The 13409-nt window shown below is 50.6% G+C and overlaps 9 pseudogenes; all 9 read left to right on the top strand.

Moving 5' to 3' along the window:
• The first annotated feature begins 258 nt into the window (after positions 1-258).
• On the top strand, positions 259-378 carry LOC130349382 (5S ribosomal RNA; annotated as a pseudogene).
• Positions 379-3847: 3469 nt separating this feature from the next.
• On the top strand, positions 3848-3967 carry LOC130318270 (5S ribosomal RNA; annotated as a pseudogene).
• A 250-nt stretch (positions 3968-4217) lies between these two features.
• On the top strand, positions 4218-4337 carry LOC130335596 (5S ribosomal RNA; annotated as a pseudogene).
• A 286-nt stretch (positions 4338-4623) lies between these two features.
• Positions 4624-4743, top strand: LOC130352605 (5S ribosomal RNA; annotated as a pseudogene).
• An 878-nt stretch (positions 4744-5621) lies between these two features.
• Positions 5622-5741, top strand: LOC130322763 (5S ribosomal RNA; annotated as a pseudogene).
• Positions 5742-6017: 276 nt separating this feature from the next.
• LOC130352860 (5S ribosomal RNA) lies at positions 6018-6137 on the top strand (annotated as a pseudogene).
• Positions 6138-9986: 3849 nt separating this feature from the next.
• LOC130333599 (5S ribosomal RNA) lies at positions 9987-10106 on the top strand (annotated as a pseudogene).
• A 1287-nt stretch (positions 10107-11393) lies between these two features.
• On the top strand, positions 11394-11513 carry LOC130333588 (5S ribosomal RNA; annotated as a pseudogene).
• Positions 11514-11595: 82 nt separating this feature from the next.
• LOC130352604 (5S ribosomal RNA) lies at positions 11596-11715 on the top strand (annotated as a pseudogene).
• Positions 11716-13409: the final 1694 nt, after the last annotated feature.

Here is a 13409-nt window from a genome sequence, read left to right as displayed (position 1 = left end):
CGCCTTCCGCTTCGATTCCGAAAAGGATTTATTGATGCTTAAATCCACAGTATACAGGGTGTGAAGCCGTCTTTGTCTATCCTAAGCTGAATGTGCCTGTTCTTGTCAGATTGCAGACTGCTGCCCGGCAAGTACGGGCATGGGAGACTGGCTGGCAATCCAAGGAACTATTGACATTTTGCTCTGTTGCCGCCTTCCTCTCCGATTCCGAAAAGGATTTATTGATGCTTAAATGCACAGTATAAAAAGCATGAAGCTGTCAATGGCCATCCTAAGCTGAACGCGCCTGCTCTCGTCAGATCGCAGATTGCTACCCAGCTTAGGGCCCGGTAAGTACTGGCATGGGAGACTGGCTGGGAATCCCAGGTGCCGTTGACATTTTGCTCTATTGCTGCCCTCCGCTCCGATTCCGAAAATAATTTATTGATGCTTAAATCAACAGTATACAAGGTGTGAAGCTGTCGACGGCCATCCTAAGCTTAACGCGCCTGCTCTCGTCAGATCGCAGACTGGTACAGATCTTAGGGCCCGGTAAGTACCGGCATGAGACACTGGCTGGGAATCCCGGCTGCCGTTGACATTTTGCTCTGTTGCCGCCTTCCGTTCCGATTCCGAAAAGGATTTATTGATGCTTAAATGCACAGTATAAAGGGCGAGAAGCTGTAAACGGCCATCCTAAGCTGAACGCGCCTGCTCTCGTCAGATCGCAGACTGGTACAGATCTTAGGGCCCGGTAAGTACCGGCATGGGACACTGGCTGGGAATCCCGGCTGCCGTTGACATTTTGCTCTGTTGCCGCCTTACGCTCCGATTCCGAAAAGGATTTATTGATGCTTAAATCCACAGTATACAGGGTGTGAAGATGTCTACGGCCATCCTAAGCTGAATGCGCCTGTTCTCGTCAGATCGCAGACTGCTTCCCAGCTTCGGGACTGGTAAGTACCAGCATGGGAGACTGGCTGGGAATCCCGGGTGCAGTTGACATTTTGCTCAGTTTCTGCTCCGATTCCGAAAATTATTTATTGATGCTTAAATCCACAGTATACAAAATGTGAAGCTGTCAACGGCCATCCTAAGCTGAACGCGCCTGCTCTCATCAGATCGCAGTCTGCTACCCAGCTTAGGGCCCGGTAAGTACCAGCATTGTAGACTGGCTGGGAATCCCGGGTGCAGTTGACATTTTAATCTGTTACCACCTTCCGCTCCGATTCGGAAAAGGATTTATTGATGCTTAAATCCACAATATACAGGGTGTGAAGCCGTCTACGGCTATCCTAAGCTGAATGTGCCTGTTCTTGTCAGATCGCAGACTGCTGCCCGGCAAGTACGGGCACGGGAGACTGGCTGGCAATCCAAGGTGCTATTGACATTTTGCTCTGTTGCCGCCTTCCTCTCCGATTCCGAAAAGGATTTATTGATGCTTAAATGCACAGTATAAAAAGCATGAAGCTGTCAATGGCCATCGTAAGCTGAACGCGCCTGCTCTCGTCAGATTGCAGACTGCTACCCAGCTTAGGGCCCGGTAAGTACTGGCATGGGAGACTGGCTGGGATTCCCAGGTGCCGTTGACATTTTGCTCTATTGCTGCCTTCCGATCCGATTCCGAAAAGAATTTATTGATGCTTAAATCCACAGTATACAAGGTGTGAAGCTGTCGACGGCCATCCTAAGCTTAACGCGCCTGCTCTCGTCAGATCGCAGACTGGTACAGATCTTAGGGCCTGGTAAGTACCGGCATGGGACACTGGCTGGGAATCCCGGCTGCCGTTGACATTTTGCTCTGTTGCCGCCTTCCGTTCCGATTCCGAAAAGGATTTATTGATGCTTAAATCCACAGTATACAGGGCATGAAGATGTCTATGGCCATCCTAAGCTGAATGCGCCTGTTTTCATCAGATCGCAGACTGCTACCCAGCTTCGGACCTGGTAAGTACCAGCATGGGAGACTGACTGGGAATCCCGGGTGCAGTTGACATTTTGCTCTGTTTCTGCTCCGATTCCGAAAATTATTTATTGATGCTTAAATCCACAGTATACAAAGTGTGAAGCTGTCAACGGCCATCCTAAGCTGAACGCGCCTGCTCTTGTCAGATCGCAGACTGCTACCCAGCTTAGGGCCTGGTAAGTACCAGCATGGGAGACTGGCTGGGAATCCCGGGTGCAGTTGACATTTTAATCTGTTGCCGCCTTCCGCTACGATTCGGAAAAGGATTTATTGATGCTTAAATCCACAATATACAGGGTGTGAAGCTGTCAACGGCCATCCTAAGCCTGAACGTGCCTGCTCTCCTCAGGTCGCAGACTGCTGCCCAGCAGTTAACGGCATGGGAGACTGGCTGGCAATCCAAGGTGCCATTGACATTTTGCTCTGTTGCCGCCTTCCTCTCCGATTAATAAAAATATTTATTGATGCTTAAATCCACAATTTACAAGGCGTGAAGATGTCAACGGCCATCCTAAGCTGAACGCGCCTGCTCTCATCAGATCGCAGACTGCTACCCAGCTTAGGGCCCAGTAAGTACCGGCATGGGTGACTGGCTGGGAATCCCGAGTGCAGTTGACATTTTGCTCTGTTGCCGCCTTCCGTTCTGATTCCGAAAATGATTTATTGATGCTTAAATGCACAGTATAAAAAGTATGAAACTGTCAATGGCCATCCTAAGCTGAACGCGCCTGCTCTCGTCAGATCGCAGACTGCTACCCAGCTTAGGGCCTGGTAAGTACCAGCATGGGAGACTGGCTGGGAATCCCGGGTGAAGTTGACATTTTAATCTGTTGCCGCCTTCCGATCCAATTCGGAAAAGGATCTATTGATGCTTAAATCCACAATATACAGGGTGTGAAGCTGTCAACGGCCATCCTAAGCCTGAACGTGCCTGCTGTCCTCAGATCGCAGACTGCTGCCCGGCAGATACCGGCATGGGAGACTGGCTGGCAATCCAAGGTGCCATTGACATTTTGCTCTGTTGCCGCCTTCTTCTCCGATTAATAAAAATATTTATTGATGCTTAAATCCACAATATACAAGGCGTAAAGATGTCAACGGCCATCCTAAGCTGAACGCGCCTGCTCTCGTCAGATCGCAGACTGCTACCCAGCTTAGGGCCCAGTAAGTACCGGCATGGGAGACTGGCTGGGAATCCTGGGTGCAGTTGACATTTTGCTCTGTTGCCGCCTTCCGCTCCGATTCGGAAAATTATTTATTGATGCTTAAACACACAGTATAAAGGGCATGAAGCTGTCAACGGCCATCCTAAGCTGATCGTGCCTGCTCTCGTCAGATCGCAGACTGCTACCTAGCTTAGGGCCCGGTAAGTACCAGCATGGGAGACTGGCTGGGAATCCCAGGTGTTGTTGACATTTTGCTCTGTAGCCGCCTTCCGCTCCGATTCCGAAAAGGATTTATTGATGCTTAAATCCACAGTATACAGGGTGTGAAGATGTCTACAGCCATCCTAAGCTGAATGCGCCTGTTCTCGTCAGATCGCAGACTGATACCCAGCTTCGGGCCTGGTAAGTACCAGCATGGGAGACTGGCTGGGAATCCCATGTGCCGTTGACATTTTGATCTATTGCTGCCCTCCGCTCCGATTCCGAAAATAATTTATTGATGCTTAAATCCACAGTATACAAGGTGTGAAGCTGTCGACGGCCATCCTAAGCTTAACGCGGCTGCTCTCGTCAGATCGCAGACTGGTACAGATCTTAGGGCCCGGTAAGTACCGTCATGGGACACTGGCTGGGAATCCCGGCTGCCGTTGACATTTTGCTCTGTTGCCGCCTTCCCTTTCCGATTCCGAAAAGGATTTATTGATGCTTAAATGCACAGTATAAAGGGCAAGAAGCTGTCAACGGCCATCCTAAGCTGAACGTGCCTGCTCTCGTCAGATCGCAGACTGCTACCCAGCTTAGGGCCCGGTAAGTACTGGCATGGGAGACTGGCTGGGAATCCCGGGTGCCGTTGACATTTTGCTTTATTGATGCTTAAATGCACAGTATAAAAATCGTGAAGCTGTCAATGGCCATCCTAAGCTTAACGCGCCTGCTCTTGTCAGATCGCAGACTGGTACAGATCTTAGGGCCCGGTAAGTACCGGCATGGGACACTGGCTGGGAATCCCGGCTGCCGTTGACATTTTGCTCTGTTGCCGCCTTCCGTTTCCGATTCCGAAAAGGATTTATTGATGCTTAAATGCACAGTATAAAGGGCAAGAAGCTGTCAACGGCCATCCTAAGCTGAACGTGCCTGCTCTCGTCAGATCGCAGACTGCTACCCAGCTTAGGGCCCGGAAAGTACCAGCATGGGAGACTGGCTGGGAATCCCAGGTGTCGTTGACATTTTGCTCTGTTGCCGCCTTCCGCTACGATTCCGAAAAGGATTTATTGATGCTTAAATCCACAGTATACAGGGTGTGAAGATGTCTACGACCATCCTAAGCTGAATGCGCCTGTTCTCGTCAGAGCGCAGACTCCTACCCAGCTTCGGGGCTGGTAAGTACCAGCATGGGAGACTGGCTGGGAATCCCGGGTGCAGTTGACATTTTGCTCTGTTTCTGCTCCGATTCCGAAAATTATTTATTGATGCTTAAATCCACAGTATACACAGTATACAAAGTGTGAAGCTGTCAACGGCCATCCTAAGCTGAACGCGCCTGCTCTCGTCAGATCGCAGACTGCTACCCAGCTTAGGGCCCGGTAAGTACCAGCATGGGAGACTGGCTGGGAATCCCGGGTGCAGTTGACATTTTGCTCTGTTGCCGCCTTCCGCTCCGATTCGGAAAATTATTTATTGATGCTTAAATGCACAGTATAAAGGGCGCGAAGCTGTCAACGGCCATCCTAAGCTGAACGCGCCTGCTCTCGTCAGATCGCAGACCGCTACCCAGCTTAGGCCCGGTAAGTACCAGCATGGGAGACTGGCTGGGAATCCCAGGTGTTGTTGACATTTTGCTCTGTAGCCGCCTTCCGCTCCGATTCCGAAAAGGATTTATTGATGCTTAAATCCACAGTATACAGGGTGTGAAGCCGTCTACGGCTATCCTAAGCTGAATGTGCCTGTTCTTGTCAGATCGCAGACTGCTGCCCGGCAAGTACGGGCATGAGAGACTGGCTGGCAATCCAAGGTGCTATTGACATTTTGCTCTGTTGCCGCCTTCCTCTCCGATTCCGAAAAGGATTTATTGATGCTTAAATGCACAGTATAAAAAAGCATTAAGCTGTCAATGGCCATCCTAAGCTGAACGCGCCTGCACTTGTCCGATCGCAGACTGCTACACAGCTTAGGGCCCGGTAAGTAATGGCATGGGAGACTGGCTGGGAATCCCGGGTGCTGTTGACATTTTGCTCTATTGCTGCCTTCCGCTCCGATTCCGAAAATAATTTATTGATGCTTAGATCCACAGTATACAAGGTGTGAAGCTGTCGACGGCCATCCTAAGCTTAACGCGCCTGCTCTCGTCAGATCGCAGACTGGTACAGATCTTAGGGCCCGGTAAGTACCGGCATGAGACACTGGCTGGGAATCCCGGCTGCCGTTGACATTTTGCTCTGTTGCCGCCTTCCGTTCCGATTCCAAAAAGGATTAATTGATGCTTAAATGCACAGTATAAAGGGCGAGAAGCTGTCAACGGCCATCCTAAGCTGAACGTGCCTGCTCTCGTCAGATCGCAGACTGCTACCCAGCTTAGGGCCCGGTAAGTACCAGAATGGGAGACTGGCTGGGAATCCCAGGTGTCGTTGACATTTTGTTCTGTTGCAGCCTTCCGCTCCGATTCCGAAAAGGATTTATTGATGCTTAAATCCACAGTATACAGGGTGTGAAGATGTCTACGGCCTTCCTAAGCTGAATGCGCCTGTTCTCGTCAGATCGCAGACTGCTACCCAGCTTCGGGCCTGGTAAGTACCAGCATGGGAGACTGGCTGGAATCCCGGCTGCCGTTGACATTCTGCTATGTTTCTGCTCCGATTCCGAAAATTATTTATTGATGCTTAAATCCACAGTATACAAAGTGGGAAGCTGTCAACGGCCATCCTAAGCTGAACGCGCCTGCTCTCGTCAGATCGCAGACTGCTACCCAGCTTAGGGCCCGGTAAGTATCAGCATGGGAGACTGGCTGGGAATCCCAGGTGTTGTTGACAATTTGCTCTGTAGCCGCCTTCCGCTTCGATTCCGAAAAGGATTTATTGATGCTTAAATCCACAGTATACAGGGTGTGAAGCCGTCTACGGCTATCCTAAGCTGAATGTGCCTGTTCTTGTCAGATCGCAGACTGCTGCCCGGCAAGTACGGGCATGGGAGACTGGCTGGCAATCCAAGGAACTATTGACATTTTGCTCTGTTGCCGCCTTCCTCTCCGATTCCGAAAAGGATTTATTGATGATTAAATGCACAGTATAAAAAGCATGAAGCATGAAGCTGTCAATGGCCATCCTAAGCTGAACGCGCCTGCTCTCGTCAGATCGCAGACTGCTACCCAGCTTAGGGCGCGGTAAGTACTGGCATGGGAGACTGGCTGGGAATCCCAGGTGCCGTTGACATTTTGCTCTATTGCTGCCCTCCGCTCCGATTCCGAAAATAATTTATTGATGCTTAAATCCACAGTATACAAGGTGTGAAGCTGTCGACGGCCATCCTAAGCTTAACGCGCCTGCTCTCGTCAGATCGCAGACTGGTACAGATCTTAGGGCCCAGTAAGTACCGGCATGGGACACTGGCTGGGAATCCCGGCTGCCGTTGACATTTTGCTCTGTTGCTGCCTTACGCTCCGATTCCGAAAAGGATTTATTGATGCTTAAATCCACAGTATACAGGGTGTGAAGATGTCTACGGCCATCCTAAGCTGAATGCGCCTGTTCTCGTCAGATCGCAGACTGCTTCCCAGCTTCGGGCATGGTAAGTACCAGCATGGGAGACTGGCTGGGAATAACGGGTGCAGTTGACATTTTGCTCTGTTTCTGCTCCGATTCCGAAAATTATTTATTGATGCTTAAATCCACAGTATACAAAGTGTGAAGCTGTCAACGGCCATCCTAAACTTAACGCGCCTGCTCTCGTCAGATCGCAGATTGGTACAGATCTTAGGGCCCGGTAGGTACCGGCATGGGACACTGGCTGGGAATCCCGGGTGCAGTTGACATTTTGCTCTGTTGCCGCCTTCCGCTCCGATTCGGAAAATTATTTATTGATGCTTAAATGCACAGTATAAAGGTCATGAAGCTGTCAACGGCCATCCTAAGCTGAACGCGCCTGCTCTCGTCAGATCGCAGACTGCTACCCAGCTTAGTCCAGGTAAGTACCAGCATGGGAGACTGGCTGGGAATCCCAGGTGTTGTTGACATTTTGCTCTGTAGCCGCCTTCCGCTCCGATTCCGAAAAGGATTTATTGATGCTTAAATCCACAGTATACAGGGTGTGAAGCCGTCTACGGCTATCCTAAGCTGAATGTGCCTGTTCTTGTCAGATCGCAGACTGCTGCCCGGCAAGTACGGGCATGGGAGACTAGCTGGCAATCCAAGGTGCTATTGACATTTTGCTCTGTTGCCGCCTTCCTCTCCGATTCCGAAAAGGATTTATTGATGCTTAAATGCACAGTATAAAAAGCATGAAGCTGTCAATGGCCATCCTAAGCTGAACGCGCCTGCACTCGTCCGATCGCAGACTGCTACCCAGCTTAGGGCCCGGTAAGTACTGGCATGGGAGACTGGCTGGGAATCCTGGGTGCTGTTGAAATTTTGCTCTATTGCTGCATTCCGCTCCGATTCCGAAAAGAATTTATTGATGCTTAAATCCACAGTATACAAGGTGTGAAGCTGTCGACGGCCATCCTAAGCTTAACTCGCCTGCTCTCGTCAGATCGCAGACTGGTACAGATTTTAGGGCCCGGTAAGTACCGGCATGAGACACTGGCTGGGAATCCCGGCTGCCGTTGACATTTTGCTCTGTTGCCGCCTTCCGTTCCGATTCCGAAAAGGATTTATTGATGCTTAAATGCACAGTATAAAGGGCGAGATGCTGTCAACGGCCATCCTAAGCTGAACGCGCCTGGTCTCGTCAGATCGCAGACTGCTACCCAACTTAGGACCCGGTAAGTACTGGCATGGGAGACTGGCTGGGAATCCGAGGTGCCGTTGACATTTTGCTCTATTGCTGCCCTCCGCTTCGATTCCGAAAATAATTTATTGATGCTTAAATCCACAGTATACAAGGTGTGAAGCTGTCGACGGCCATCCTAAGCTTAACGCGCCTGCTCTCGTCAGATCGCAGACTGGTACAGATCTTAGGGCCCGGTAAGTACCGGCATGGGACACTGGCTGGGAATCCCGGCTGCCGTTGACATTTTGCTCTGTTGCCGCCTTACGCTCCCATTCCGAAAAGGATTTATTGATGCTTAAATCCACAGTATACAGGGTGTGAAGATGTCTACGGCCATCCTAAGCTGAATGCGCCTGTTCTCGTCAGATCGCAGACTGCTTCCCAGCTTCGGGCCTGGTAAGTACCAGCATGGGAGACTGGCTGGGAATCCCGGGTGCAGTTGACATTTTGCTCTGTTTCTGCTCCGATTCCGAAAATTATTTATTGATGCTTAAATCCACAGTATACAAAGTGTGAAGCTGTCAACGGCCATCCTAAGCTGAACGCGCCTGCTCTCGTCAGATCACAGACTGCTACCCAGCTTAGGGCCCGTTAAGTACCAGCATGGGAGACTGGCTGGGAATCCCAGGTGGTGTTCACTTTTTGCTCTGTAGCCGCCTTCCGCTTCGATTCCGAAAATGATTTATTGATGCTTAAATCCACAGTATACAGGGTGTGAAGCCGTCTACGGCTATCCTAAGCTGAATGTGCCTGTTCTTGTCAGATCGCAGACTGCTGCCTGGCAAGTACGGGCATGGGAGACTGGCTGGCAATCCAAGGTGCTATTGACATTTTGCTCTGTTGCCGCCTTCCTCTCCGATTCCGAAAAGGATTTATTGATGCTTAAATGCACAGTATAAAAAGCATGAAGCTGTCAATGGCCATCGTAAGCTGAACGCGCCTGCTCTCGTCAGATCGCAGACTGCTACCCAGCTTAGGGCCCGGTAAGTACTGGCAGGGGAGACTGGCTGGGAATCCCAGGTGCCGTTGACATTTTGCTCTATTGCTGCCTTCCGCTCCGATTCCGAAAATAATTTATTGATGCTTAAATCCACAGTATACAAGGTGTGAAGCTGTCGACGGCCATCCTAAGCTTAACGCGCCAGCTCTCGTCAGATCGCAGACTGGTACAGATCTTAGGGCCCGGTAAGTACCGGCATGGGACACTGGCTGGGAATCCCGGCTGCCGTTGACATTTTGCTCTGTTGCCGCCTTCCGTTCCGATTCCGAAAAGGATTTATTGATGCTTAAATGCACAGTATAAAGGGCGAGAAGCTGTCAACGGCCATCCTAAGCTGAATGCGCCTGTTCTCGTCAGATCGCAGACTGCTACCCAGCTTCGGGCCTGGTAAGTACCAGCATGGGAGACTGGCTGGGAATCCCGGGTGCAGTTGACATTTTGCTCTGTTTCTGCTCCGATTCCGAAAATTATTTATTGATGCTTAAATCCACAGTATACAAAGTGTGAAGCTGAACGCACCTGCTCTCGTCAGATCGCAGACTGCTACCCAGCTTAGGGCCCGTTAAGTACCAGCATGGGAGACTGGCTGGGAATCCCAGGTGTCATTGACATTTTGCTCTGTTGCAGCCTTACGCTCCGATTTCGAAAAGGATTTATTGATGCTTAAATCCACAGTATACAGGGTGTGAAGATGTCTACGGCCATCCTAAGCTGAATGCGCCTGTTCTCGTCAGATCGCAGACTGGTACAGATCTTAGGGCCCGGTAAGTACCGGCATGGGACACTGGCTGGGAATCCCGGCTGCCGTTGACATTTTGCTCTGTTGCCGCCTTCCGTTCCGATTCCGAAAAGGATTTATTGATGCTTAAATGCACAGTATAAAGGGCGAGAAGCTGTCAACGGCCATCCTAAGCTGAACGCGCCTGCTCTCGTCAGATCGCAGACTGCTACCCAGCTTAGGGCCCGGTAAGTACCAGCATGGGAGACTGGCTGGGAATCCCGGCTGCCGTTGACATTTTGCTCTGTTGCCGCCTTCCGTTTCGATTCCGAAAAGGATTTATTGATGCTTAAATGCACAGTATACAAAATGTGAAGCTGTCAACGGCCATCCTAAGCTGAACGCGCCTGCTTTCATCAGATCGCAGACTGCTACCCAGCTTAGGGCCTGGTAAGTACCAGCATGGGAGACTGGCTGGGAATCCCGGGTGCAGTTGACATTTTAATCTGTTGCCGCCTTCCGTTCCGATTCTGAAAAGGATTTATTGATGCTTAAATGCACAGTATACAGGGTGTGAAGATGTCTACGGCCATCCTAAGCTAAATGCGCCTGTTCTCGTCAGATCGCAGACTGCTTCCCAGCTTCGGGCCTGGTAAGTACCAGTATGGGAGACTGGCTGGGAATCCCGGGTGCAGTTGACATTTTGCTCTATTGCTGCCTTCCGCTCCGATTCCGAAAAAAATTTATTGATGCTTAAATCCACAGTATACAAGGTGTGAAGCTGTCGACGGCCATCCTAAGCTTAACGCGCCAGCTCTCGTCAGATCGCAGACTGGTACAGATCTTAGGGCCCGGTAAGTACCGGCATGGGACACTGGGTGGGAATCCCGGCTGCCGTTGACATTTTGCTCTGTTGCCGCCTTCCGTTCCGATTCTGAAAAGGATTTATTGATGCTTAAATGCACAGTATACAGGGTGTGAAGATGTCTACGGCCATCCTAAGCTGAATGCGCCTGTTCTCGTCAGATCGCAGACTGCTTCCCAGCTTCGGGCCTGGTAAGTACCAGCATGGGAGACTGGCTGGGAATCCCTGGTGCAGTTGACATTTTGCTCTGTTTCTGCTCCGATTCCGAAAATTATTTATTGATGCTTAAATCCACAGTATACAAAGTGTGAAGCTGTCAACGGCCATCCTAAGCTGAACGCGCCTGCTCTCGTCAGATCGCAGACTGCTCCCCAGCTTAGGGCCCGTTAAGTACCAGCATGGGAGACTGGCTGGGAATCCCAGGTGTCATTGACATTTTGCTCTGTTGCCGCCTTACGCTCCGATTCCGAAAAGGATTTATTGATGCTTAAATCCACAGTATACAGGGTGTGAAGATGTCTACGGCCATCCTAAGCTGAATGCGCCTGTTCTCGTCAGATCGCAGACTGGTACAGATCTTAGGGCCCGGTAAGTACCGGCATGGGACACTGGCTGGGAATCCCGGATGCCGTTGACATTTTGCTCTGTTGCCGCCTTCCGTTCCGATTCCGAAAAGGATTTATTGATGCTTAAATGCACAGTATAAAGGGCGAGAAGCTGTCAACGGCCATCCTAAGCTGAACGCGCCTGCTCTCGTCAGATCGCAGACTGCTACCCAGCTTAGGGCCCGGTAAGTACCAGCATGGGAGACTGGCTGGGAATCCCGGCTGCCGTTGACATTTTGCTCTGTTGCCGCCTTCCGTTTCTATTTCGAAAAGGATTTATTGATGCTTAAATGCACAGTATACAAAATGTGAAGCTGTCAACGGCCATCCTAAGCTGAACGCGCCTGCTCTCGTCAGATCGCAGACTGCTACCCAGCTTAGGGCCCGGTAAGTACCAGCATGGGAGACTGGCTGGGAATCCCGGGTGCAGTTGACATTTTGCTCTGTTGCCGCCTTCCGCTCCGATTCGGAAAATTATTTATTGATGCTTAAATGCACAGTATAAAGGGCGTGAAGCTGTCAACGACCATCATAAGCTGAACGCGCCTGCTCTCGTCAGATCACAGACTGCTACCCAGCTTAGGCCCGGTAAGTACCAGCATGGGAGACTGGCTGGGAATCCCAGGTGTTGTTGACATTTTGCTCTGTAGCCGCCTTCCGCTCCGATTCCGAAAAGGATTTATTGATGCTTAAATCCACAGTATACAGGGTGTGAAGCCGTCTACGGCTATCCTAAGCTGAATGTGCCTGTTCTTGTCAGATCGCAGACTGCTGCCCGGCAAGTACGGGCATGGGAGACTGGCTGGCAATCCAAGGTGCTATTGACATTTTGCTCTGTTGCCGCCTTCCTCTCCGATTCCGAAAAGGATTTATTGATGCTTAAATGCACAGTATAAAAAGCAAGAAGCTTTCAATGGCCATCCTAAGCTGAACGCGCCTGCTCTCGTCAGATCGCAGACTGCTTCCCAGCTTCGGGCCTGGTAAGTACCAGCATGGGAGACTGGCTGGGAATCCCGGGTGCAGTTGACATTTTGCTCTGTTTCTGCTCCGATTCCGAAAATTATTTATTGATGCTTAAATCCACAGTACACAAAGTGTGAAGCTGTCAACGGCCATCCTAAGCTGAACGCGCCTGCTCTCGTCAGATCGCAGACTTCTACCCAGCTTAGGGCCTGGTAAGTACCAGCATGGGAGACTGGCTGGGAATCCCGGGTGCAGTTGACATTTTAATCTGTTGCCGCCTTCCGCTCCGATTCGGAAAAGGATTTATTGATGCTTAAATCCACAGTACACAGGGTGTGAAGCTGTCAACGGCCATCCTAAGCCTGAACGTGCCTGCTCTCCTCAGATCACAGACTGCTGCCCGGCAGTTACTGGCATGGGAGACTGGCTGGCAATACAAGGTGCCATTGACATTTTGCTCTGTTGCCGCCTTCCTCTCCGATTAATAAAAATATTTATTGATGCTTAAATCCACAATATACAAAGCATGAAGATGTCAACGGCCATCCTAAGCTGAACGCGCCTGCTCTCGTCAGATCGCAGACCGCTACTCAGCTTAGGGCCCAGTAAGTACCGGCATGGGAGACTGGCTGGGAATCTGGGTGCAGTTGACATTTTGCTCTTTTGCCGCCTTCCGTTCCGATTCCGAAAAGGATTTATTGATGCTTAAATGCACAGTATAAAAAGAATGAAGCTGTCAATGGCCATCCTAAGCTGAACGCACCTGCTCTCGTCAGATTGCAGACTGCTACCCAGCTTAGGGCCCGGTAAGTACTGGCATGGGAGACTGGCTGGGAATACCGGTTGCCATTGACATTTTGCTCTATTGCTGCCTTCCGCTCCGATTCCGAAAAGAATTTATTGATGCTTAAATCCACAGTATACAAGGTGTGAAGCTGTCAACGGCCATCCTAAGCTTAACGCGCCTGCTCTCGTCAGATCGCAGACTGGTACAGATCTTAGGGCCCGGTAAGTACCGGCATGGGACACTGGCTGGGAATCCCGGCTGCCGTTGACATTTTGCTCTGTTGCCGCCTTCCGTTCCGATTCCGAAAAGGATTTATTGATGCTTAAATGCACAGTATACAAAGTGTGAACCTGTCAACGGCCATCCTAAGCTGAATGCGC

This window comes from Hyla sarda, chromosome 1 (genome assembly GCF_029499605.1).
Source record: "Hyla sarda isolate aHylSar1 chromosome 1, aHylSar1.hap1, whole genome shotgun sequence".
Lineage (NCBI taxonomy): Eukaryota > Metazoa > Chordata > Amphibia > Anura > Hylidae > Hyla > Hyla sarda.
The sequence above is the reverse complement of the archived record's forward strand: the minus strand, read 5'-3'. Positions and strand labels throughout refer to the sequence as shown.